The sequence below is a fragment of the Aythya fuligula genome, chromosome 14 (assembly GCF_009819795.1).
Source record: "Aythya fuligula isolate bAytFul2 chromosome 14, bAytFul2.pri, whole genome shotgun sequence".
In the NCBI taxonomy this organism is placed as follows: Eukaryota; Metazoa; Chordata; class Aves; order Anseriformes; family Anatidae; genus Aythya; species Aythya fuligula.
In genome coordinates this window covers 3,662,134-3,689,250 of record NC_045572.1, presented here as the reverse complement: position 1 = coordinate 3,689,250, position 27,117 = coordinate 3,662,134, and the positions used below count along the sequence as shown (strand labels likewise).

Genomic DNA, 27,117 nt, shown 5'->3' with positions numbered 1-27,117 from the left:
GTCCGTGACCTTTCAGACTTAAATAAGGGATGGACAAGGCATCTTGTGAGATTTAAAAGAGGCTGAGAACTCCAGACAGGGCAGCTAGCAATCCAATATCAGTGATAAAGACAAAGGTCAGAGGGCAAAGATTTAAAAATTACTTGGTACAAGAGAGGACAGCAGTAATGTCACATGTCATTTCTTTAGAGCCTCTGAATAATAATTTCCCTTAGATCAAGACCCAAACAAGCCTTACAAAATGAGACTGTAATACCCCTTTGGGAAAAAAGTTTCTTTAAAACAGTGATGGCCTGAACCTTACTGCATCAGGAGTAAACAACATTACTTGGACATGCAGAGGAACTGTACCACAGCTGACTCATGGCTGTGAAAGATTCCTCCTCTCCAGGATTCCCACAAGACAACACAGGCAGCGCCACAGGCAGCGCAATGCAAGAAAGAACAGGTCTCAGCAGAGATTCAAAGTCATCAGAAATGGAAGACTTCAGAAGTTATGTTATGAGTTTAGCCGTATACAGACAGGTTAAAAAGTTCTTTGCTGCGACAGTAACTTTTCACCTGTCCATAGTTTGGGTACGTGTATTCCCCTCTCTGTGGCACACTGTCCAGCACAAATGGCGGCTCATATAAAACGGAAAGCTGCGTAATCTGCATCCACAGTCAAAAGACAGAGAAACACTGCTTTAAGCATTCTAGGCTTCTTGTGTTGTGCAATCAATGGGAAACAGCAGCAAAATATTTGAGCTTCCAGTGATGCATTAGCCCTGCTGCCCATGAGGCCACACAGACTGGGAAGAAAGAGCATCCTTCCATGACAGACTTCATCCTGCCCAAACGGACATGAACCCCTTGTTACTCTTTAAAACACTGGGGTCTCCAAGACATAAAGAGAAATACAAAGCTCTAAACCTATGTTACTTAGAAAAGTTTACACACAAGACACTCAGCACTAACTGGAGTGGGAATATAGGAAACTAAATACACTAATTACTTTTTTGTTTTCCCCTGAGCTTCTTACCACAATGAAAGCTATATATTGGAAGTTTCTACATTTGTTTTTCCAATCCCCATTTTTGATAGAAGAGAGTATACAGACACATGATCTGCCACTTCGCAGTAAACGCCTGCACCTTTATATCTCATAGTGCGTTACACAAACCAGTCTTCAGGTAACGTAACTGTAATGTGAAGCGATAAAAGCTGAATACATCACTTACAGTAATAACTGTTTGTGTGCAAAATGGAAGTCTAAAGGCATCACAATGCTAGGGGAAAACGTTCAGACTCAAATGGGAATAACAGCTGTACAGAGTATTCTCGCTGTACTCTCGATGACTTCACAGCACAACTGGACAACATCCCACTAATACAATTTCCAGAACAACAACAGAGAACATTTGGCTAATCTCGTATAAGATTCCCATGTGGATGCGTGGTATTCAACCAGGATTAATCATGCCCATAATGGATGGTAACAAACACAAAACCTCTGTTATTAAACCCTAACTTCAAAGTCATAACACTTCCCATGCAGTAGCAGCACAATTCATAAATTAAGAGAAGCATTTGACATTCATTTGTTAAATAACCTGTTTCTGAAATGGAACAATGGGTCAAGATAAGTCAATTACTATTTACACATTTATCCAGCTTGATGACTGCTGTAGTCATAGGTAAAGCACGCACTTGTGTAGGAGAAAAGGCTGTTGAGAGCCCAAACCTAACCCACTAATTTGCAGCAGCCATCTTCATTCCCAGCCTTGCTCTGCACCATCCCCCTTTCTGGTCACCCAACCTCCTCCCCAGCACAAGGGAGCTTTGGCAAGGGCAGCAGATTATTTTAATTGCACTGAGCAAAGAGACGCATTGCTGAGCTTACTCTCCCCATAGCTAGAACAACAAGATGATGAGTTTTGAATTTGCTGCAACTGCTACATGGTGCCCTCAGCTGGGCTTGGAACAAGCTTTGTCTCTGGAGAGGGGTAAATGCCAATGCTTAGAGAAGGAAAGGATGGAGAGGAGGAGGAAGGACTCAGCTTTATCTTTCCCTTGTAATTCTGTCTGTTGCAAGTAAAGGGTTGTAAGATTAAAGATGAATTAGGAGTCAAAAGATGAAAGTGAATAGGCAAATTAAAAGAAAATGCAGGAGCAGTGAGAAGTGATAGAAAAAATACATGGAATGAAATATTTGTAGTAGCAAAGAAGCAAGAGAATAAGGAAGACAGTCTTCGGTTACTGTTTTTAGAGGGGATCTGTTTACCCAATGCACAGAGACTGTAACATAACTTGATTAACAGCCAGTGGAGTAAAGAATATTTAAAGCCATCTATCATTGTAGGAAGTAAGATCAAGTCTATATAAAAAGAAACACCAAACTTGCCGGCATTTTAAGTAAGACAAGGTTAGATTATTTTAAATTAAATTTTAAATGCAGGTAAAATTTATGATTTGTTGTACAGCTGCTGACATTTTTCCCCCCAGACTCCTAGAGAGACTAGAAGGCTTTATCTCAAAGAGAGAAGGAGTACAGGAATCAAGTTCCTGCTGAAAACGTGTAAGTAAAAACATTCAACCTGCTGTATTTCATGGTTCTGATTGCAATCTCTAATCAGCACAGTTCATTGACAATAAACAGAAGAAAAATCACACAGGTATGTATAGGAAAGTAGAAAAGCTAGCAAAGTAGTTTTGTAGAAGTACTAACAAACCTTCATTAATATTCAAGAGCAAGATTCAGCCATCCTACAGTTGATTTGTATCACCAGTTACCCTATGTAGTCCTTTATATTAACACAAAGTTCATCTTAAATAATTGAACCACCTTGGGTAGTGTTTTATACTTGTTCTGGATTGATGCATGACTCAACAGTCATGCAGGGAAACAGCCAAGGCACTGGTGTCTGCCTGCAGAGAGGTCTGGTGGTTTAAAATAACATTTTAATTTGAATTGTTATAAGGTTAAGAGTGGGATTCTGAAAAGTTCACGACAAGCAACTCCACAGGCTATTACAGCTGTGATCATTTGAACTTAAGTTCAGGGTGATTTTATTCTAATGATTCAAATTTCATTTTTATTTAGCAGCTTAGTATATTTCTTTAAGTCAAGCCATTGCTCCTCAATATGCCTCTGACACCAGGGTTGAGGTTACCTCAAGATAACTGCAGATAACTCATACACAAGCCTTGAAGCAGTATCTTTTGAATGTATGAGCAAATCCATTTAACAAATAATCTATTCAACAAAGGCAGAAAACAAACAGGTATATGTGAGCACAATTTTCACAGAACTTGGAAGCTGCCTGTTCTTCCATCTGCTGCTGCTAAAGTAGCTACTAAGTCATCACTGTAACTGCAGTTAAAGCTTCATTCTTGTGCTGGTGTTTTCTTCCCTTTCCTTACCCAAATGAACCACTAACTGCCTCACAAAGATCTTGTTCTATAGAGATCCTCAGCCTGCAGTTTTGGACTCAGTCCTTGGAATAATAATACCCACAGAATGAAAGAAGACAAGACACTACCAAAAGTTTTAATGAAACTACTGATCAGAGCATGAACCTTACACAGGTATTACACCTGCAGCCAGAAGTTCATTTAATCTCTTTTTCTCTTAATTGGTACATCCTAAGCTGGAAGGTCTGCTTAGGGCAAGCTCTATTTCAGGCACCGACCCCATCTCAAATGTTGGCAATCCCTGTTACTCACCGAGTGCATCGCTGATTTGTTTACTAGCAGAACTGCCACTTGTCAGACTGCTCGCAGTATTGTTGTTTACAAGTTGCAGATGTAAATCACGATATAAGCACAGCAAGGTGACAGCATCAAAACGTCCAAGCTCCTTTGAGGAGACAAGATGACAGGGAACAGAACAGACCTGCTCAACTGTTAATTTGCTGACACTGAATGTAGGTTGCCAATTTTAGCCAATCTTTTTAGTTTTAAATAAAATACACATAATTGATCTATAAATATAATTGATGGATATCATGTGGAGAGCCCACCCCACTTCACAGAGGGTCACAGAATACAACTGTCAAAGGAGGGACAAAGTAAGAGGGCATTTGGATATGAAATTTTATCACCAAGTATGGGGAAGAGAAGGTAGAACTGGCATGACAACTTTGTCATGAATACAACAAATTTTGGGGAAAAAAAAAAAAAAAAAGAACAAACAAAAAACAACTTGATGGTTATTCACTTCCACTCAGTCAAATAACTTTGTTCCGCTTTGAGTAGCTTCATAGAATCATAGAATATCCTGAGTTGGAAGGGACCCACAAGGATCATCAAGTCCAACTCTTGACACCGCACAGGTCTACTCAAAAGTTCAGACCATGTGCCTAAGTGCACAGTCCAATCTCTTCTTAAATTCAGACAGGCTCGGTGCAGTGACCACTTCCCTGGGGAGCCTGTTCCAGTGTGCAACCACCCTCTCTGTGAAGAACCCCCTCCTGACGTCCAGCCTAAATTTCCCCTGCCTCAGCTTAACCCCGTTCCCGCGGGTCCTGTCACTGGTGTTAATGGAGAAAAGGTCTCCTGCCTCTCGACACCCCCTTACGAGGAAGTTGTAGACTGTGATGAGGTCCTCCCTCAGCCTCCTCTTCTCCAGGCTGAACAGGCCCAGTGACCTCAGCCGTTCCTCGTACGTCTTCCCCTCCAGGCCTTTCACCATCTTCATAGCCCTCCTCTGGACACTCTCCAACAGTTTCATGTCCTTTTTATACTGTGGTGCCCAGAACTGCACACAGTACTCGAGGTGAGGCCGCACCAGCACAGAGTAGAGCGGGACAATCACCTCCCTTGAGCTACTAGCGATGCCGTGCTTGATGCACCCCAGGACACGGTTGGCCCTCCTGGCTGCCAGGGCACACAGCTGGCTCATATTCAACTTGCTGTCTACCACGACCCCCAGATCCCTCTCTTCTAGGCTGCTCTCCAGCATCTCATCGCCCAGCTTGTTGGTACTTAAGGCAACAGTAGGATTCAAATCTGTTGTTGCAAGGAAAGAAAAAAAATAGTCAATAAAATTTGCTTTTTTGGTCATGGGGGCACAGCTTTTTCTCAAACACAGCAAATCTATTGTGAACCCTGTGGGTTTTGGCCTTTACATAAACTGTAGAGCAGGGGAAAAGGGAGTGGGAGATGATAAGCTTTCAGTCCCCTGTTATGTACCAGACCTAAAAACCCACAAAGATCAATGGAAGCATTCCTGGTATTTTTCATTCTCCAGATGTGTTTCAAAGGTTGTTTACTTTTTTTTTTTTTTGTAAATGGTATTTCATATATGTGAATTTGACCATACAAACAGGAACACAAGGTAGACACTTAACAGACTTTCTACTGCCTATGGTTTTTCCTTATTAGCACAAATTAGTCCCAATTCATCATTCCAACTTGGAATTAAAAAAAAAAAAAAAAAAAGTATATGCTCTGAAGATAGCTTCAAAGCTATCTAGCTTTGAACTAGTGTCTGTCCAGAAACTTGATATACACATCTGTAGAAAACATAGTCAGAAAGCAACATACCATTAGTATATTTTTCACCAAGTGTCTTAAATTTTAGGCGGTGAGCAGAAGATGGCTTAAGATGGATGCCTAATCTGTACATAGGCTGGCTTAGGAACTACTAAAAAAAAAAAAAAAAAAAAAAAAAAGAGTCACTACAAATAGCAGAGAAAAGAGTTACAAGAAAAAATGGAGTTTTGTATGTTTGGACTCCTGTGGGGATGGTACCTTGATGTCCAACTACTTGGGCTTCAGCATAATTGCTACAGGGTGGCAAGGTGCTGCTGCACCCATTTCTGAACAGCAGGTTCAAGGCAAACCCAAAATAAAGCATTTAACGGTTTTGTTGTCGTTGCCTTTTATTTTGTTCCTCTTACGAGAGACCACTGGCTCTAAGCGCTCAGCAAGTTTGCACGGCTATCAGTGACTTGTTTTCTTAGCACACGTACAAAGAACAAAATGCTATGGTGCATGTGCTACCTTAGGACATATTAACATCTTGCATATGCACTCAGGATTACTTATAAACACAGACAGAACGGAATGAGATGACAGCTGGTTTTCTTCTCTGCTTTTTAAGACAACCACCATCAAGAAGACCACTAATGTAATAACAGATACAGTAAATGTTACTGTCTGGAGATTCAGATATTCACCTTTATAATTGCCTGTCCCATACCAGTTGAAAATCAAACAGAAAGACGGCTTCTTACAACTTTCTAGTGCCGTTAACATCATTAATTGAATTGCTGGAATAAGCATTTGAATCAGGAAGATATCAAAAGAATACATCATTTCATCAAATCTCACAGGGAGGAATGGTTGCCTCCAGAGCATTTCATTCCACAGAAACCATGAGTAATGTAGCAGGGACAAAATACAACGAACAGAAGGCAACCTCAGACTCTCTAAACGGGGGCACTGTGTTGTCATTAATGACTAACACCAGAAAGTGTCTAGAAAAGCTGCAACAATCAGCATAAGGGAAACTGAAGCAGTAACATCACACTTTCACAGTTATAAAATCTCTGACATGCTTGGCAAGAAAGTTTGGTGTAAAGACAGTAGTATACGCAGGATGTAGTAGTAGCAGAAAAAGAACGAAAAAAGTCTTTCCATTCACTGATTAGTCACAAACTTGTACTCAAATTTCCTTCAACTGATTTAAAAAAAAAAAAAAAAGAAAGAAGTGAGTGTCCAACAAAAGAGAAAACACCATCCTTTGAAAGCAAAAACTCAACAAGTCATCATCAAATCTAACAAACCTATGTCAGTATTCTGTACATTAGCCTACATGACTGTATGAAATTACTGTCTGTCCCAGTCTGTGGAGGTCTACAGATAGCATTTTGAGACAGACAGAACCTGTAAGGAAGTCCCAAATACCCTTTGCAATACTCTGTTTGTGCCCGTAAATTTTCTGCTGGGAAAAGGATTAACTGGGAACCGATTCAAAAATAGAACACACTTCCATTTGAAGAAGCTCCCAGTCTTTTCTCCTCAGTTTGAGGAGACCTCAAATACAACACCTGTGTGCTTAGAGCATGCATGCAACAGTTTTCAGTACCCATGGATAATTTTTTTTATTTTTTTTTTCCCCATGACCACTGTGCTCTTTTCCCTATAAAGCAGCCTCCCTTCCCTTCTTGGTATTCTTATTCTAAACCATTTATAAAGCCATATTTTGCAAATAACGTGCTTAAGGCCCATAAGCCATCCTTTGTTTGCAGCTACACAATTTTCCACAAAATAAATAGGAAACAGGTATAGGTATTTGTGTTATCTCATCACTGCACTGAAGCGAGCCCAGGGACACACACTGTACATCGATGGAGACTGATGCAGGCCAGGCAACCCCTAGGTTCCATTTGCCTTTGTCATCTAGGTGACCTCACACTAACAAATTGAGCAAAATGCTCAAGAAATTAAGCGTTTTGGATCAGACTTTTTTTTTTTTTTTAATTAATTTTTTATTTCTCTGATGTACCACAGTTTGCCTGGCAAGACACCTTCTGAGGTATGCCTCTAAATTTCTCCAAGCTATTGGGGAGTAATTTCCTCAGCCTAATCTCCTCCACAAGACTGTGCAAACTGTAGGATAAAAGGGGAACTGTGGCGATTTACCTACTAATTAGCTGCTCTTATTAAGAAGAGCAAGATAATTGATTTTAGGATGCACTACCCCTTATTAAGGCCTAATTAAACTGTATATCAAAGACTAATTAAATGGCATTATTCCATCTCACTGATGAGTTTTGATGCTTGGTGAATAGATTTGGGTGAAGATGAACACACACTAATAGATTTCTAACCCACACAGATAACTATAAAACTAAGAAGCTGAGCAAAGGGAATTTTGGATTATCTAAAACTAACACATTTATTGGTATTCCTTCACACTGATAGCTTGAAGTGAAAAAATAAAACATTTAAACACCTGCTGAGCATTGCAGTGAAAGGAAAAGACAATGAAGAGTATCTCTATATAAACAGTTTATTTAAATATTTAGGTAATTTTTGTAGACTGAAGAATTGCATTTGTGAAAAGGATACACATTTCTGTTGCATATTTCTCTATTCTGAAGATTGGTGTAGATACAACAGCTCAAGGGACCACAAGTAATAGGTGTTATTTATTTCTGCCAAAAGCATTGAAAAAAAAAAAAAAAAGACAGTATGTCTACACCTCAAGCATTATTTGAATGCAGGATTATTCAGATATCTTGTGGCATTCCAGGTTTACTTAGTGCTGAAAAGGAATTAAGGGACAGGATTATATGCCTCCAGTTCTCCCAAACAGTCTGCAGGTTAAAATAATTAAAATAAACTGAAATAAAGAAAAAGATGTTTTGCTTTTGAGCAAAAGGAATAGCAGAGACTGAATTTGCTAAGATTCTCAGGTTTTGTATCCTTCATTCTTCTTTTAAATGAACTAATCTGTTCTCAAATAATTCCTTTAACAATCCATGGGTTGGCTTAATTAAAAAAAAAAACGACTTACTGTAAATGTGTATGTGTAAAGCAAATCAACTCTAAGCTTTAATACCACCAACCTATCCCCTAAATAAAATGTTTTGTCCTCTAGACAAAGTTTCTCTGACAATACAAACTCATCTTTTTATTTAATCTGTTAGGTCATGGCCCCAGAGATTATGATGAGCTGTCTCTTAAAGCCCCAGTATACTGCATTGCAACGTCTCCTGTATAAATCACAACACTGATGCAACTTTCAGGTGCATTTCCTTGTTTCTAACAGTTTCTTTCACTAGTAATAGGATAGCATGCACACAGGAGCAGTCACACATCCTTTTTTCATTCCTTATTGGCCATGGTGTAACTATCCAACAACAGTAATCTATAGCTTTTGGGCATCTAAATTAAACATCACTCTGTAGTGACTGTAGGGTATTAACCTGAAACTGAACTTCTGCGGGTATAAAATTTAATCTGTATTACCTGAAGGATATTACAACATGAAATATTATTTTACTAATGCAAACAGAAATAGCAGTACTGCAAAGGGGACAAATATTTATTTCATCATTTGCACAAACCATATTTATAAATAGATAACTGAGCAAAGAATTTGTGTAAACAGTCTTTCAAGAACTAAGGGCATGATAAACCATGTAGCGAAGCAATATGTATGAGATTTTTGAGCAAAGAATTAAAGTAAGAGTTTACTCTCTGCTTAGTACAAAGCAATTTATTATTATTATTATTATTATTTTTTTTTTACATATCAAGACAATTCTATCCAAATACCTAAATGCCACTAGAAAAAGCTTTCAGCTTTCTGAAGAGAAAGAAAGAAAATGCAAATAATCTTAAATACCACATAAATACATAATGCTTTTCCATCTTCAACTTGCATGTCCTGTCCAAGTACCAGAACACTAACAGCTCTATTGATAAACATATATTTCCAAGAACTTCTGTACCCATGCATGTTCATGTTCAGTGTGCACGTTCATATGCAAAAATGTCCAGAATCAAAGTTTCTGTGCAACTTCACGTCATTTTAATTAACATTTCTTGCCTAACGCTCAGACTCATTATTACAGTATTTGCCAAAATGGCAGGTGAAGAATGGGTTCCTCCAGTACCTCAGGTTCCTCAGAATCAAAGCACAGATGGTGTACAGCTACTAAACCAATGTGACAGGCAAAAAATGATGCTCGAAGACATTGACTCAATATTTTCCCTGTCCACCTCTCCCTCCTAACTTGGTACTTTATTAAAAGTTAGCAGGTAATCTTTCAAAGCAAGTCACGGTACAATTCTATTTCCCTACGTTTTCTTTTCTCACATTTCCTGCTTTCAATATTTCTGCTGGCATCTTCTGATTAACACCTTGAGAGCTCACAGTACCATCATAGTGCTTTCATACCCTCCTTCAGGCCTCTTTCTCCTTATACTTAAAACAGAGACTAGTATTATGTGAATGCAACCTTTGATCTAGCCATACAGTTCCTGTGCTACTGACTTGAAAAGTACCTCACTATTGAGTAAGAAAACATCATAGGGAGAAAAGTCAACAGTCTGGAGCATCTACATTAATGTGATGGCACTGTCTTTTAAGGGAATACTTATTTTACTACTCACTGCAGACTTTGGTACAGGAATAAAAGAATTTATTTCTCAACAACTATTTTGAAGAAGTCTACTCACAAAATGGCAAGAACTCATTTTGGTGCTCAACATGAAGCTACACTGGAAGCCCCTCTTCCCATTTTATTAAATATGTTGACAAGTTGACAGATTTGGCATTGAATACAGGACACAATACTAGAGAGAAAAAACAAACTATCTCATTTAAATATTCATGATGCTTACTGGATGAAAAGGTTAATCATTTGGGGAAGCTGAAATGAGTTTTTTGTTGTTGTTTACTCACAGAGTAACAGGAGCATAAGGAGGCTAAGCTAAAAAAAGAACCACACCCTTTTTTGCCCCCTTCAATTTGTGCCTCCAAGAGGAAAAAATTGACAGTACTTAATAGCCAAGCTTCAGCAGTTATTAAAAAGCACAATATAAATAATATATTACTAAAGAAAGAACCAATGCTAGAACTTGCTAACCAGCAAGGCAATTAAAGCATTAGTTTTGTAATCCGAACTCAGTGATGATATGATTGATGAGCTTCTCCAAAAGGCAAACATCCTATCCTGGCTGCAATTTACTACTGCACAGACAGTTTTATTCCAGTGAGCAATAAGTAAACAACACGGTGGACTTGGATGCTCAATTCAGGCCCCCTGCCCTCCATATGAGGAGACAACCTGCTCTTCTATAGCCTATCATTAATGAGAAACATACTTCCCTGAATTAAAAATGCGTGCATAATACCAACTTTATTGGCTGTTCTCTGTATAGAGAAGGGTCACTCAGGGAAGTGAGTCACTAGTGAGAAGGGTCACTAGGGAAGAGGTGAGCATTTCACATAGGATGAAGAGATATACTTAAGTTTCCCTTCCTTTTTACCAAAAACATTACCAAGAGTGGATTGGGAATTGATTGCATTTGAAGGTGTTCCTGGTCTCAAGTATCTACAACACCTGTTTCTGAGTGTACTGTAAAATCAGGGCATAGAGTAGACTTGGGAAGAAACAACAACCACCACCATACACACAAAAGAGATGGTGCTGATCACTTGTTTCCTCAATTTCAATTTATATTTAAGTTTTTATAAACATATACATTTTGATAAAGATTGAATCACACTGACAAATTTGTGTCAGCATACATGTATACAGTAATTTTTTACATATCAAAGACTTTCTACAGTTTTGTTGAAGATTATAACAGCAAAATGCGTCTAGAAAATGAGTTGAAAGTGACAGTTTCAGAGACATCCTTTTACAACTTTCCTTTGTAATTCAAAGACTTGTTTGATGTATTTCACACCATATTGCTAGTGACATTAAAAAGGTCATAAAGGACAATGCTGACCCACACATTCCAAGCATTCCTGCTAGAAATCATATCCAGTACATATGAGAATTTCTAGACTTTTCAAAATCCTGAAAGACAGAACAAATCCAAAATTTGATGTGACTTTCATTATAATACTAAACAAATAGTTCAGGATTTGTGGTGTTTTGCTATTTGTCTTGTAAAAGAAAGGAATAGAACTCACAAAAGAGCCTTATTTCTAAGAAAATTTTAGATTATCTCAACACTTGTGCAACGGTCCATGCAAACCTTCAGGAAATTAATGCACTACCTGATGAAATCTATATAAACAAGTATTCAGGAAGGCCAGCAATGATGTGTAGTAATAACTTAGTTATAATTAGTAATAGAAATCTTAAAATAACTATCCTCCTGAGTCAGCACTCATATCTTTGCTGTATTCTGAAAATGATAGATTTTTTTTTTAAACCGCTGTAACTAAAATGGTAATTAAAAGCTGATTTAGGATCAAAGACAACCTCAAGGTCATAAGTATTTGTAGTTGGCTGTGAAGTATTCTCATGAAAATTTCTTGAAAGGGGATGCCCTATTCCAACAGCAGTACGTTTGCAGGAGCCAAAGAGAAAAACAATTTTCCTCAAAGGTTTATAAACAAGTGAAAATTGGAGAAAAAAAAAAAAAGTTAGCTTTCAGGAAAAGAAAAAAAAAAAATGCTAGACTACAGAAAGGGAGTGCATTTAGTTGAAGATTATTATAAAACTACATTTACTGGTCTACTTGAGGTATCTAGAAAAAAAAAGAAAGAAAAACCCAACACCACTAATGAGCAAGTATCGATTGCCATTGGGAAGTCAGCATTATTTCAGCAATTCTTTTTTCCATCTATCCAGTGCTTTCACAAGACACCAGCCATTACAACAGCTTTGCTTTTTCTTCAATACTAGCAAAATCCTCATTTATAATCCCTGCAGATACTGACTTCAGTGTTTGTATTTAAATTTCAATTATTTTCTTCCATTATGCAACAGTTTCCAAAACAATATACCTCAACTTTTAAAAGCAATTCCATAAATATGCAACATTTTGAAGTGTTCTTTTGCATATTATGTCAGACAGCAAAATTACACAGAAACAGCAGCACCATTTTTAAAGAGGCAAAAACACCTGTCTCCTCAGTCCCTTCCTCAATTGATTATCTTGCTTGTGGCCCTAAACTACCTAAATGAGTCTGGGATCAAAACTAAGGTATTGGTTCCAAAATCATAGAATCATAAAGGCTGGAAAAGACCTCCAAGATTATCTGTTCCAACCATCTCCCTACTACAGGTGTCACCCACTAAACTATGTCCCTAAGCGTCAGGTCCAACCTTTCCTTAAACACCCCCATAAACAGTGACTCCACCGCTTCCCTGGGCAATGATCAACCTGTATCACATGAAGGATATTAAAGACAAAAATACAATCTCCACGCAGAAGAAATATGATTAATTAGTCTTGAATAAACCATTAGCTATTCAGTTACCTGAATTTCAAGAAACATGCAGAGAACATGGCTTCAAGTTGCTGAAGTTTTCTTTACATTTTCCTTAAGTGAAATTACCGTGAGACACTGTATCAATATAGCTAACCAATATGCAGAATACAAAAATAATAGTAAATAAATAAGTAAAACACACCAGTCACCAACAAATGATGTGCAACATTATTATACATTTTAATCCAGTGGCTTGGGGCGTATTTTCTGAACTGCATTTACTTCCTTTTAAAGAAGTTTATTGGTTAAAATCTGTTAGCACAACTATTTCTTCCAAAGTGCTGTTCTCACAAGCAACTTGACCAATTCACTGAAAACCTTGAAGGAACTAGTATAATGAATACAAGTTAAAGGATGACCTATGATAAAAAATACCAAGTTTGATAACTAGGGGAGAAAAAAACTTTCAGTGATGAATGCACAACACATGAATTGATAGCTGAAAAGTGCACTTGAATATCTGAAACCTGCTTAGAGACTGATAACCTTTCAGATGTCACCGCCAAGAAAAAAAAAAGTGAAAGAAAAGATCCAAAAACTTTTTCATGTGTTATGGTGTATTAGCATAACCAATTCCAGAGTCTTTGGGACCACAGAAGCCAGCGTTCACTGATGGGAGGGGATGAGGATGGGTAACAACAAAGGAAGTCAGGTGATAGAGGAGGATTATGATTTCCCAATAGTATGAGTCTATTTTCCCCAGGTTTTTGAATGTATTTTGCCTGAAGAAATGACTAATTTAGTCAAAACTGACTACTAACGTTTTCCAGAATAATCACCATTTCAAAGTTTTCAGTGCTTTAACTCAGTGTTTTGCCTAGCTGTACTGTATACGTGCCGAGGATTTTTCATCTTGTGGTTTCACACATCCTGCACGTATCAGACTTGTCTCACCAAAACCAAGCAAATGGTGAAATCATGGAAGTAGCATTCTGAAGCGTTGCTGTGTTGAAACTCAAAACTCAGAAATAGGTCTTTTCAATACATGCCTGACTTGGCAATGGAATGGGAAGCTAGAGATGGATACAAAGCCTCACGTCACCAGTTTATATGTGCCATAATCTTTTGCTGACAAGATTTCTTTTTTGCTGTGAGAATGAATCACATTGTAAAACACACCACTAAACACCTAGAGAAAGGGAAAAAAATGCCAGTGCAACACATAGGAACAGAATAAAACCTTACTCAGTAACTCCTTATAACAGTGAACTACCAAATAGCAATACAGTCAACAATTTACCATCTTACTGCATCCCAGATTATTACAATACAGTAATAATCATCATCAGTAGAAGTACTCAAAGAGTTGTGATTATGTCTTGTGTGTTTAATTACCAAGAAGGAATCAAAGCACTGTGAATAGCATACCCATTTTTATTTACCCAAATCATTTTATTACTTCCTAATAAAGGAAGGCCAAGAATGTGGAAGCAGATTGCTGCAAGAGCGTGTCAGTACAAAATTTCAAAAGACAACTACAGCCCGTGCTATAATAGATGTCTATTCTGCAAAGCACAAAGCTATCAACATAGCTCAGAAAGCAGATCTACAGATGATAAGGTCCTCAGAATCAGTGTACTCTCATAAACAATCTCATTCACTGATTTTGTGGATACCCCATCCCCGGAGACATTCAAGGCCAGGCTGGATGTGACTCTGGGCAGCCTGCTGTAGTGGTTGGAAACCCAGAGCAGGGAGGTTGAAACTAGATGATCTTTAAGGTTCTTTTCAACCCAGGCCATTCTATGATTTATTTGTGTGTGTATATATATTATGTATATATAGAAACTAAAGTTGCAGGTATGTATATATACACACACACACAGCCATATATATATATATATATATATATATATAGTACATTAAGTGTGTATTCAGATGCGTTTACATGTATAATCAAGGACCTAATATTGAGGATTTTAACATACAAACATCCGACAAGAGAGTTGAAGAGCAACCATTACATTGAACAACTTTTTGAAACTCCCACAAAACAACAAGCTTACGTACCAGATGCACCACAACCAGAATGTGTTATTTCAGAATTAAAGGGCACAAGTTCATAAGCATGACAATGAACACTGAACACCAAACATATTCTTTATAGAGAAGGAAATATTTGAGTAGATGTTGCAAAGAAAACGCCAAAAACACAGCTAAAGGCACTAACCAACTAGACTTCTCATACATGACAGAGAAAAACTCAACCAGACAACTGCAAAAACAAAACAAAACAAAAGGATAAAACAAGCACAACATGCAACTGCCAAAGTTGGACAACAGCACAGGAAGTGGAAGTATTACTAAAAAAATAAACCCAAAATAACCAGAACAGAGACTTGCATAGGTATTTACTAGCAAGACCAACAGAGGTTGCTGCTGGTGTTGACAGAAATAACGTAGACCATAGAATTCACAAGATCTTTTGATGAAACATTTTTCAGAAATTTTCTTTACAATATGCTTGCTGTCATTTGTAACCATTACCTTAGAGGAGACTTTCAGCAGGGGATCAACTCCAAAAACACTTCACAGAGAGGAGTCTGGATTTCTCTGTTGAGTCTGAAAAAAAACAGAAAATCACTAGCTAAAGCCATCAGCTTATGACACTGAGGCAGCACTGGCAAAAGTGATAGAAAATACCTATATAAGAAATCTGCCCACTGAACAGCGAATGTGCCAAGGAGAGAGGTGGATTAGCAGTTTATCTCAGAAGTGACAGATTTCTGCATTTCAAAAGTGCCATGCTGGAGTGGGTGATGGAGGGACTTACACGAACAAGAGGAACCTATGGTTCACCAGCCTCCAAGGGTTTTGATTTGATCTAAACTCTGTTGTAAAATCCTAAGATTAACCCCATACAGACACTTTCCCCCTTTGAATTTCAGGAAGATTTATTTCAGGGAGGTTGAACGAAACTGGAAATACATCCAAATAACTTAAACATACAGAGTGCAAATAACACAGACATTTTCTAGCTTCCTTCTACAGCTCCCCACCCACCCAGGGAATAAGAAGCAGGTTCAGGTGGCTATACATTTGGTCTTATATGCAGCTGGAAAGTGGCATTTTCTTTTAACTTATAATTTAAAGACAGACCATCAGAAAGTCATTACATCGCAAAGATCGTGTCTCTGCACAATTGTCGTGTAAATGAGCACTGATATATGCAAATATTGCAGATAATAAAACAGAAAATGGTTTTCAGTACTAGACTCGTTCTTTTCCTACATTTTGGCATCAGGTTTAATCCAGTCAGTGAAAATAAAGGAAGAGTTTCCCAGAACTCAGACTTCAGAAGATCGGAACCTATTTCATTAACCAGTGCTTAACTTTAAAGGTAGTCAAGTTTGGCCCCCATGGTTTAGTTGGCTTATGTCTGTGATCTGAATCCCACCTCTACCTGACATCGTAGCCCACTTCCGTGTTTGCAATCCTATCAGGAAACAAATGGGGAGTAGGGAAAATAGAAGAGAGATAAGGTAACTTAATGGACACCTCTGGGTTCGCAGGCCATTAAGGGCTACACTACTTTTCAGTCAGCACCGGTGTTCTGACAACACATTTAAGCTGCTTCTTGCAACAGCAGCTGCAACATCAGGATCACCATGGATGACAGACATGCTGCAAGCTAAATTCAAGGAATATGCAGAGATCCTTTATGGCTACAGATACTTCAATATATCATGTCTGTTTTGGCAGAGGATAATATTAGCACTATTGAGATAAGGATACAGTAATGCTGTTAGAAAATATCTGTATCCTGCCTGCTGGGCTGTGATAAAAAAAAAAAAATCATGTGTTTCTCACATTAGGTATGAGTATTAACAGGATGCATGTAGGCACTTCAAATCAGGAGCAAAATACAAATAATTTTGCAAGTTTGATCAAGCTCATAGTTAGCTAGTAGTAAGGGCTATTCTGTCTATGTGTACTTGTATTGCTTAACTTCTCACTTCTGTATCCCAAAAGCTCAACTCAAACATTGCTAGGTTCAGGCTGTGATGAGAACATAAGATACAGGTAGGAGAAGAATGGACAGAGAAGGAATTAGATGCAAAAGAATGGATTCAAGTGAAGACTGCATAGATACAGATACTCTGACAAGAGGGCCAGACAAATATTCTGAAAACATGAATACATTCGATTTCACACAGCATCATAATGACATAGCACCATTTTAAAGAGATTTTTTTTTTCTTTCAATTTCTCATGCACAGCAAAGAAGATATTCTATAAAAGACACTTTTGTTTCAGCGACTTCTTTAGGGGAAGAAGATAATCAGCAGCTGCTTTAGACAAAAAGGAGGGGGAAGAAAAAGTGCAATCAGAATGTTTTTTGCTATGCCTATAACTTATTAGGAGATTTACAAAACCTCACCATAGTGTATGTTCCACTCCTCTCCACTACAGATTATAGCTTTTCTTTCTCCTTACTACATTTGTTCAGTCCAGCGCTGTGATTAAACACTACCTCTAAAGTTCCCAGGAATTCTTCTTTGCCTTTAGAAAGTACAGCTTCTTTTGGAAGTGGTTTTCCTTAAGGACAATCTGATATAACTGCACAGTTCAAATCAGAGTGTCTGAAGGTATTAAGATTTTTTTCAAATATAGAAGGAACAACCATGAAATTTTCAAAATAAGTGAAGGTTCTGGAACTCCTGTTCACCAGTACTTTGGGGTCAAAGAACCACAGCTCTGCTGAATTTGGAATTTTAATCTTTTAGCAACTATGCAGTTTCTTGAGGATTTATAGTCACGGAGAGTTGCTCCTATCACTTCACTTTGTTGGAAGTGCTTAAGAATTATTAGAATAAAATTGGAACAACTTCTTCAGAATACCCTCTGCAAGCAGAAAGGGTAACTACCTGAAAATTATCTCCTTCCCTACAGTATGTCTTACTATTAACATAATCATAAACACTTAAGACAGCTCTCCCCTCACATATCCGTTATGAATCTCTTAAGGCTGAGTTATGAACAATATTAAACATTAATGCATCATGCTCTAATAATTATTGTCTTATTAGAGCATTTACCCAATATGGCTTGTTAGATTGTTTGTGTTCATAACGAAGATAAGTTTGCATTTACCAGAAGATATTTAAAAAAAACCAACACACTACCAGCTGTCAATATTATTTCCATCAACAGCATTTTCATAAATTAATAAAAAATTAATGAAGCAGACAAAATGTAGTAATATTGTTAAATATTAATTTTATACTTACTTGATAATTTTTCTAAGAGCATGTCTGCTGAACTTGGAGCACTATTTATTGAAAACACAGAGCCCCCACCCTGCCCTTGATCCTGGAGCAGCTTCCTGGACTCACAGTGGCAAAGCAATGCACCTCTCTGCCTGGTGGAGACCACCTACAGTCCTGGCCATCCTGCTCAATGGCTAGCAACCAGAAATGTGCTAAAACACAGCACCGACTACTCCCACATCTCTTCACCAGTCTAGTCTCAGTACCTGCACGTCACAGACAGCTAAATGGCTGTTCTCATGGCAAACGGTTCCTCAGCTGGCAAACATTCCTTCAGACAAAGAAATGCAAGCCAAGTGCTCATCGGCCTCAGATGGTATAAAAACACATCCCTAAAGGACATGGAGGAAGTCTTCAGCCACATCCCTAAACTCTGTCCTCTGGACTTAAAACTTAAAGCATTATGGTGTGCAGTTTGTTTTAAGGTATATTCAGTTTTTAGGTTCAGTTGTATGAAACCAAACATATCAATAATCTGTCCGTTGCATTTAAACTAGAGCAATGAGGCATATTGTTATTTTTTTTCCCTATTGTCTAATCACCACGATTACTCTTTATATTTTGAGGTTTGCATTCAATGAACAATGATTCTACAAAGATAAACCTATCTTTCAAACTTAGTTATACCCTGACTTTCAAATCTCACCCTTTCAATTTCAGGCCACTTAATAACAAAGCTCTTCTAGTCTTTATTGCTTCACTACTCTAACACAGATCAAATCTGTAATGCAAGGTTTATATTTTCTTCATCCTCTGTCCAATATTAGAAAACATGCAAGTAGGAGCATGTATTGTCAATTTGGTAGAGGAAACCCACCACCCTGTATGGAAGCGTGAGGAGGGAGCAGAAACATTTTGAAGTCTCTTCCTGAAAACTAACAGAACAGAAAGATCTAAGAATGTAAGTTTATCCTTTCATATTTGAAGAGATAGACCTGGAGATCTGTTTTTGTTTGTTTGTTTGTTCTTGTTTTTTGTTTTTTCTTCTGTATTTTAATTTGATCATTTAATGAATGAAGAAAAACAACCAACCAGCTATATTAAGCCCAGTGCAGCATCCCGTAACACTACTTCCTGGGTACTTCAATATATTGCAGGCCATACAGCCTGTGCTGCATTGGTTTAAAACTCTTCAATGTTCTTTCTCAGTAAGCACTGGGTAGCAGAAGATTACCAAGAGTTAAAGTCAGATTTTAAAGAAAACAGGATCACAGCCTCATTTTGCTTCCTCTACTCAACAGGATAAGTTTAACAACAAATAGCAGTTTCTACTTAAGACAGAATATTTTTACTCAGAGCAGCTGAAGCATTAGCCAGTGCAGGAGACGGACAATTAGCAAATTGAGAGCCTTCCAGTTCTTAAATGGGAGGATTTTCTAGTGCGGACTTTCCAGGCAGGTCTGGGCAGTCATCTCTAATGCATGCTTTAATTGTGCTTTCTGTAGCAGTCATTTTTGTGTTCACTTTCAATCAACCTGTGCTCAGCATTGCATTTACTGGTTGCCTTAAAGTACATGCTGTAATCCTCCTCATTCAGTTCAGTGCTGTTACCATTATTCCTAAAACCTGTAAAAAAATAATAATAATAATAATAAAAAAAAGACAAAAACCTTCCTTGCTCCCCAGTATTGCCTATATACACAAACCTCATTGTAAACAACAGGGAGTTTCACTTGGCTATTATTACAAAATAGTTTAAGCTGGAAGGGACCTTGAAGATCACCCAGTTCCAGCACCCCTGCCATGGCTCCCACTGCACCAGGCTGCCAAAAGCCCCATCCAGCCTGGCTTTGAGCACCACCAGGGATGGGGCACCCACACCTTCTCTAGGCAGCCTGGGCCAGTGCTGCACCATACTGAAAGTAAATGAATTTCTTCCTAATATCTAATCTAAATCTACACTCTTTTTGAGTTTAAAGACATTACCCCTTGCACTATCACCACACTCCCTGACAAATAGTCCGTCCCCAGCTTTCTGGTAAGCCCCCTTTAGGTACTGGAAGGTTGCTATAAGCACTTGGGAGGGGGAAAAGAGCACCACGTGAGAATCCAAGACTTGCTGCAAAAATTGTATATCATCTGATTTGAAAATACTTGAAAATATTGTCATTGCAGTTAGCTACAATTTGAGTACCCACATTCGCCTCTTTCCTTGTTGGCTCCCCTGTAATGGAGCGCAGCTAGGAGCTCATCTAATACACGTCAGCAAGAAGAAAATCCAGGATACCTCACATGTTAGCCCACTCAGGAATTTATTCCAGAGAGAATAGAAACGATACAGATCTGAAGCATTACTTCTGACTGAAATTTCTCAGTGAAACACAAGAAACACAATTTTTCTCTTCCAAAGTGTACAGCATTCTTTGTAAATCTCTAAACCACTTGACAATTAGCTATAGCTACAGCTACACCCAAAGTAAATCATGTCTGTGGCAACCCATTCATGCTTGCACTCTCATCCATTCAAGAAAAAGGAGCAGAAGACGGTTTAAAAAAGATAATATTCTGTCTGACTGCAAACAACTCTCCTATCAAAGCAATTCATAATAAGATTTCATTAACAAGCTCAGCCTGCAGCCATAGTTAGACTACTAATACTTGTGCGTACACTTGTCAAGAGAGGAATGCTGTGACAGTTTCAGTGAAAAACCTAGAAATACAGGTCTGTGCATTCTAATTCCATCTCTGTCACCAACCATCTTGGCGATCTTGAGCTAGACAGTGTTTCACTTCAATTCCTTCATCTGTATAATGGCAATGATATCTAACTCAGAGGGATGCTGTGAGGATTAATTAGTTAATGTTGGTAAGTGCTTTGAAGATGAAAAGAGCTACAGAAGAGATAATCAGTTTTACAGTCTCTAAAAGCTTTTACCATGTCTGCAGAATTATTTTGGAGTACCACATGAATATTATCTGAGAAAAATCTGTTATTTAGCACGTACAACCAGAAAAGCAGGGTGGAGGTTAGAGGAAAAAAAGCATAGGTATGCAAGTGCTTTGGTGTGTTAAATCACATATCTTGCTCTAAAATATGTAGAGATGTTTTAGAAATGAGCATAGTGAATGAAATGGTCACTTCCAATCCCTCATGTCCACATAAGATATGCTGTTTCAAATGCTGGCTTTATCCAGAAGCAAACTCGGTGGCAGATACTGAGAGCCAGAAGACGGGGCCAGGCCAGACAGAACCCAGGAGCAGAGCCAGGGCCCAGCTTCTAACAGCACGAATCACAAACCTCCCTGGTACAAATACCTGTGCATTGATACCACTTTCTTCATGAAACACATGCTAAAGGACTGTGTTGACTTTACTTTTTTCTTCCTAATGTGAAATTCTGAAAGCACAGCGATTTTCAGTATGCTTTTATACACGTTTGGATGCTCCAGCTTCTTCTCCATATATATTACAAAGGACTGGGAGATAGCATCACATTTTCTGAAGAAATGTCTTAGAGAGAAAAATATCTAGCTTTGGCAGATTTACTCTGGGTTGCCCAGAAAGTCTTTAATATGTATGTCCCTGCTGCACTTGGTCCCTTAATTTACCTTTTCTCCCAGTAATCAAAAATGGAAGTTTAAATGAAAGGGTCTGGACAGCTTTATGTTGTCCACTCATACTTCTAATTCATCTAGGATACATAAGCGTAAATGGCTGGAAAAGAATTTTCGTAAATACGTCTGTACATCAACTCCACCTTATTCAGGTATTTTTGTATCCCAGACAGTGAGTCATCTCTTGTCTTTCCGTTTGAAGTAGAACATTTTTCATGAACAATCCAAAGGACAGAACATTAGAAGAATGTCATCCTGCACACATCCAACTACTTCTTTGCCTGTACATTTTTCTGACATATTTCTGAATATATATTTTTACATAACCATCAGGAAAAAAAAAAGATTTATTTAGAAAAAATGCTCTCTGTATAAAACATAATATGACCTCAGCACAGAAAAGAATGATATACTACAGTACAAACACGGTAAGGCACATATATCTGTGCTTTATTACAGGTTAAACATGATTCTGACTGGCACTAGCTATTGTCAGAAAAGAACACGTGTGATTTCTGCAGACAATTCTGAAAATTCATTAAGCCATTCCATCCTCTTTGAAAGTAATGTCCAGTAGCAGTCAGTCATTATCAGTAGTTACAGCACCATTGACACATTATCAGACAATCCATATTCAGCTTTACTTCACAGCTCAATATATTTTGCTCTTGCTTAAAACCATTACTTATTGCTCACAGCTCTACTCCTATCTTATATTAAATGTCAACATTGGTAGGGTTGAAGGGCAAAAAAAAAAAAAAAAAAAAACACAACTATTTAAGCTTGCTCTTCTTTCTTAAATCCCTTGCTTTTCACACGGCAGTAACAATCATCTATTGCTCTCAAAGATGTCACCCACTCATCTCCCACTACATTTAACACCATGAGACCACACTTTTGTTTTGTGAAGTGTTGGAATGCCCTAACTTCAGTGTATCCTCTTGTGAAGGAAAAGACACCACAAGATTTGAAGGAAGTTACACATCTAGAAAGGAAATCCTGGATGAGCAAGACTTCAATATTAAAGTTAACTCCATCATGAAATTATTGGCAATCCAACACCATTCTCCCTTAAAATCACTTATTTCTGGTGGCCCCATTAAACTATTATGGGCAACTTTGGCTGCTCAAAGAGTTTGGACAGAACCCAGCTGAATCATGGCCAGTTCGTATGCTTTGGTTCTTTTACCATTCTCTTTTCCCCAATATTTATCTTTAATGCCTTTGTAGCATGTAGTTAGAGATTCAGATCCTTTCTCACGCAGGTCCAATGATTCAAGGTCTTTGATCTGCATGACAGGTTACCCACTATCCTAATTGTCATTGTACACTATCTGACCCATTCTAACCCTCCTCCCCAATTTAACATGGAAAAAAAAGGATTTAAAGCACTGAATTAAAAATAAAAAGACATGTTAACACTCCCCTGTCTCTAGCAAGTATTTTACCTGTTACACTTTTTGGTCAAGTGGCAATTATGACTTGCAGTCCCCCTCTGACCAGGTTGTACACCCAGGCCTCAGCTTGTGTGCTCAGCTTCAAACTCCCAGCAGAAATCCTCCGCTTTCCTTGATTACATACCCTGCCTCATCCTCAGTCATCCAGCCCTCACGTACACTGTAATGACACCACCTTATTTTTTACACTAAATTTCACCTACCCCATTGCATTTTGCACTAGTTATAGAAATACAAGATGAAACACTCTTAAAACGCGGTAACACTGCTTCCAGTATTGTGTCCATTTTCTTTCCTCCAGCTAAATACTACCTCAGTTAGCACTTCTCATTTCGAGATTTTACCTCTTTAGCCTCATCCCAGAAGACATCTCACCAGATACCTTGAAAAGGTTGTTTCAGGTGTCCACATCTGTGCGTGTGCAGTGGGGCCACAGCAGCCTCTGTGAGGGAAGGCCAGGACTGCCCCTACCGCCCTCAGCTGGTACCACACAGGGCTCACCGCAGGGCACAGCTGAGCCCTGCACTGACACTGCTGTTACCTCTGGAAATTCCTATAACAAAGGGTCAAAACGCCAAACTGCAGTGAGGAACAAAGCATGAGGAGAAGCCCTACAACGTCAAACTCAGAAGGAGTGCAGGCAAACAGTGCCACTGCCCAAAGTGAGTAACATGGAGCTGCAGCTACTGCTGGCACCCTGAAGGCCACAGTCCCTGCAGTGCTGCACCTGAACTAATAAGAGCTGCCAAACTTAACTCCCTGTGCAAGAATAGCTTGTACGCTTTATGTTTGTAACAGTATTTACTCTCAAGCTAGATAATTCCATCTAGAATTAAATGCACCAACCTCTCATCACACATTACACATTAAAAGCTTCTTCCTAAATTTCATATACCTCCATAACCTAACAGAACTGCAGTAACTTTAAATATTTCCTGCTGTTTCTTAACGAATCCTTCAACCGACTACTTTACATCTCCTTTCTCCTCCACTTCACTAAGCTCCTAAAAAAGTTATCTACATTTGAAGTAAAGTCAACAGGCCCGTTCCCATCAGCCATCCTGACTCTTCACTGCTGACATCATCCTCACTGAAAACTAAGACAACAGTATTAACAACATTTTAGTTGTGGACTATCAGTGTTCACATCAGTCCAACTTGACTACCAAATAGACCCAATGCTTCTTCACATTTTGTCTCGTGACTTAACTATTGAAAAATATATATTGATCAATTCCGCTGTGAAACAATAAAACAAAAAACCCTTGAGTTCTGAAAAAATGTTGCAATAGATTTCCAATCTACATATTCAGATTTCATGAATCACATGGTTTCATCTCCTCCTCCTTCTCTTGTCAAGTTTTGCTTATTTCTAATATCTACTCTGAGAGTTTTCACTGTTACCTCCAAAAGAACTCTCAGTGGCTTGTACCTTTTGTCTTTCATGCTACGTGCACCATTTTCAGGCAGTTGTTGTTATTTTTATAGAAGGAAGCAGTGCAGATCTGTTTGATGTGTGGACAAAAGCTTTGAAAGTATTTTAGTCAACAAACAAGTATTTTTCATTTGATAGAGTTTATTCTCTGGAATGCTTTTTTTCTTTTTTTTTTTTTAAAAAAAAAAAAAAAAAAAAGAAAGAGGTTAAAATAAATCAGCAAACAAATTCTTGAGCCAACCCTAAACTGCTCTGTGATGTGCTTATAATAAAGTCAATCTACTTTTGGCTACTTCAGAATTTAGATTTACAGTTTCACATACTCTATTACACATACATGGATAACTACTTCACTTAATACTGGTACTGGTCACTGCCATAGCAATATCAGTATTGCTCCCCAGAAACCTGAGTTCAGATGTGAAGTTAAATAATAATAAGTTAAATTTCTAAGGGCAATGCTTTAAAAAAAAATTAAAAAAATATCAAGTAACTTAGAACTACCAGATGCATCAAGACTCAGGGCAACCCAAGGGTTCCCCCTTTTCTCCCCACTTCTCAAAAGTGAGTCTTTCAGAAATTTAAGGCAACCATTTCATATTCTGTATTGTCTCCCACTTACAAATGCATGATTCCTGCTGCTGAAACAACTACTGCACACTGATTCCCAGCCCTCAAGGAGTGCACAGAGCTCGTGGTTACACACCTTGATTTTCCAGGCACTCATTGACTCTGAGAGGAAATGGTCCCGATAGAATCAGAGAGGCAAAAGTTGCCAACACAGCTCTATCATCATTATGCTACATAGTACTTTATTATGCTACATGCTGACAGTTTATGTATCCTACACGTAGACACGACAGTAAGTTATACATTTCATCTAACCCATCTGAACTCAGAGGAAATCAATAAAAGGGCAAATATAATTCATAATATAATCATCCTCTCTGATCACTTGCTCTTCGTGATGAAGGAGCAACATACCCTTTTTGTAGGGAGTTAGCAACAAGTCATCTTACCCTTTCCATATATTTCCATTCTGTTTGGCTTGCACCAACTACACTTCTCATTCAATCAAGTTTCAAAATTGAAAATTGTATTTCAAATTGCCCAGCTGATTATCATCATTAGAGCACAAACCACTCGTGCACAGCAATTTAAGTACAGGTATGGAAGAAAAGTCTCTATGTTTTTGTGTTCATACAGGACTAGATGAGTAGTTTGTATGCCATCTTCACTTTGCCTTTCAAAGGCCAATAAAAGAGAACTAATCAGAGTAACAGCCTCCTGGACTATCTACCAGTTTTCACACTGCAAGAGTATAACAATGCTGGGGAGAGAGACTGTTATAGGTGTTTACTAACTTTTTTTTTTTTTTTTGCTACAGCTTTCTTTTTTTCCTTTTTTTATTCCCCCCCCCCCTTCCTCTTCCTTCTCCAGGGAATTCTGATTCTAAGTATCAGGGCTAAAGGCTTTCATTTGGGCTATTCCAGCAAAGCTATTAAGTATGAGACCTCACCCTCTACATTCTTTAGCTTCAAAACAAGTCAGGCCTTCATAATACAATTCATGTTGCACACATTCAGATGGAGAAGATTTAATTCAGCTGGGCTTGTCTTTTTTAGGTGATATCCAGCCACACAGGTATAAACAGCGACCTGGTTAAAAACATTGTTTTTATATTTTGTTATCTGGATTACAGACATGGCAAAGTCTTATGACCAGATTACCTGGCTGCTCTTCATCATACTGTCACTACCAAGAAAATAGGCAAAATACCTATTTTTCTGTCTGAATTCTAGGAAAGCTCTATACCCTTTCACACTCCTACTTTTCTATATTCCTCCTGTAGCATTGTACACCATTAATACGCAATGACCAGGTTTACTAAGAAGCCCTCCTCAGGGCTCAGACCCGCCTAAGAGTGCCCCTCAGCCCATCTTCTCCCCCACTCCTTTATGGACAGCACAGAGAAAGCAGAAGAAAGGAAAACAAGAGGTATTTATCGTAAAACAACGTAAATTATTTTGGCACATTCTTTCCACAGCAACTTTCAAAATAAGATGCATAATTAGATAGGTTTCTTCTTCCCCTTATCCGTTTAATAAACATATTTCTAAGGCATATTTATAGCTATTTTTATTTTGCTTGAAGTTTTTCAAGCAAATGAAAAGCCATGAAGTTTTTTTTTGAAGCCATGAAGTTTTTCTTTCTTCTTTATTAAGACCCCCACCACAAAAAAAAAAAAAAAAAAAAAAAAAAAAAGAAAATGTATCTGTATTTCTATGACACACAGACATAACTTTTAACTAGGCAGCTCAAGTACAACTAAAATTAATACAGCAGATACAAAAAATACATTGTATCTGAAAACATTAACAAAACAAACAAACAAACAAAAAGAACACCAAATCACAGGAGAAATACTCAGGTTAAATGAAGTGC

At 38.1% G+C, this 27,117-nt stretch overlaps 1 protein-coding gene across 1 annotated transcript in view; it reads right to left on the bottom strand.

Annotated features, from left to right (window-relative positions):
- TENM2 (teneurin transmembrane protein 2) overlaps positions 1-27,117 on the bottom strand; it is an 895,032-nt gene that overhangs the window by 796,166 nt on the left and 71,749 nt on the right. Inside the window, exon 2 of the mRNA XM_032196709.1 lies at positions 15,443-15,517. The gene's annotated coding sequence lies outside the window, so the exon portion shown is untranslated. The remainder of the gene's footprint in view (positions 1-15,442; positions 15,518-27,117) is intronic.